This window comes from Oryzias melastigma, unplaced genomic scaffold, assembly GCF_002922805.2.
Source record: "Oryzias melastigma strain HK-1 unplaced genomic scaffold, ASM292280v2 sc04260, whole genome shotgun sequence".
Taxonomy (NCBI): Eukaryota; Metazoa; Chordata; class Actinopteri; order Beloniformes; family Adrianichthyidae; genus Oryzias; species Oryzias melastigma.
This window is the reverse complement of record NW_023420828.1, coordinates 1-1183: the sequence shown is the minus strand read 5'-3', so window position 1 is coordinate 1183 and position 1183 is coordinate 1. Positions and strand designations below refer to the sequence as shown.

The following is a 1183-nucleotide window of genomic DNA, read 5'->3' as shown; positions in this document are numbered from 1 at the left end:
GGACAAGTGTGTAAGAACGCTTTATGGGACAACCTCCTTTGTCCTGTTCATGCTTCTAAAGGACTTTCTATCAAATACAGGCATCTTTTATGGTCAATGCTACCAGGGATCCATGTACCTTAATACTACTCAATATGTGCATACCTCATTGTTTTTTGCAATTGGTAAATTGATATTTAAACTGAAATTTACCTGAGGTGTGTCTTCTGGAGAGGACCTGGATGGATTCTCTTCTGCAGATGGACTTAGCTTTTCTTTGGATTTCTGAGATGACTGGATAAAGAGTAAATAATATTCTTTGCACTTAACACTTTTATAAAAATACACTTTTTATAATAAAGTATTATACATAATTTGAAATCAAAACAATAATTTTACAGATACCTTGATTCTCCATGGCCATTCGGAGTCACCATAATTATAGGTGATTTCTTCCCCAGGAGCAATATCCTTGATTTCAAATAAACAGACATGGGGTTCTCCATTCACTCTGGTAATGGTCATTTTTATGTTTAGGCTCACTTCATTATCATTTATTAGTCTTCCAAGTGACCTGTCCTCTCTAGCAGCATGAATACTAAAATATAAAGCAGACAATAAGTTATACTACTTAGGGAAGTTATTCAGCACATCGAGTATTTAAAAGTCTAAATAACATTCCTCCTACAACCTAAAACTTCCATGGAACATTACAAATGTTTAACCTTGTCCCAGGGGTCGGCAACCTGCGGCTCCGGAGCCGCATGCGGCTCTTTAAGCACTGCCTAGTGGCTCACTGGCGCTTTTTCAAAAATGTTTGAAAATGATAAAAATGTTGGAGGGAAATATATATATATATATATATATATATATATGTATAATATATTTTTTGTTTTAATACGGTTTCTGTAGGAGGACAAACATGACACAAATTTCCTTTACGTTTTCCAGTTGTTACGAGATGAGTGTAGGTGCTTCCACGCCGGCTGAGTCAGCGCGCAATCAAGCGCACACCCTCAATGAAAAGTCAGTGCAAACATGCGCACACCAGAATTCCTGGCCCATCCGTCTGGAGCGCACGTGAGTGCATGTTGCTACGCAGGTTTTTAAGTCGGATCGCGAGCTCTGCGTGCAAATCGGCACGCATTGAGCGCTTGCTGAATCTTCAATCCGGTGTAGGTAGCAGATGTGCTCAGCCTGTCAG

The 1183-nt window shown here is 39.2% G+C and overlaps 1 long non-coding RNA gene across 1 annotated transcript in view; it reads right to left on the bottom strand.

Annotated features, from left to right (window-relative positions):
• Positions 1 to 622, bottom strand: part of LOC118598575 — a 966-nt gene extending 344 nt beyond the window's left edge. Inside the window, exons 1-2 of the long non-coding RNA XR_004947622.1 lie at positions 385 to 622; positions 193 to 273 (exon numbers count right to left, since the gene is read on the bottom strand). This is a non-coding gene — a long non-coding RNA (uncharacterized LOC118598575). The remainder of the gene's footprint in view (positions 1 to 192; positions 274 to 384) is intronic.
• Positions 623 to 1183: the final 561 nt, after the last annotated feature.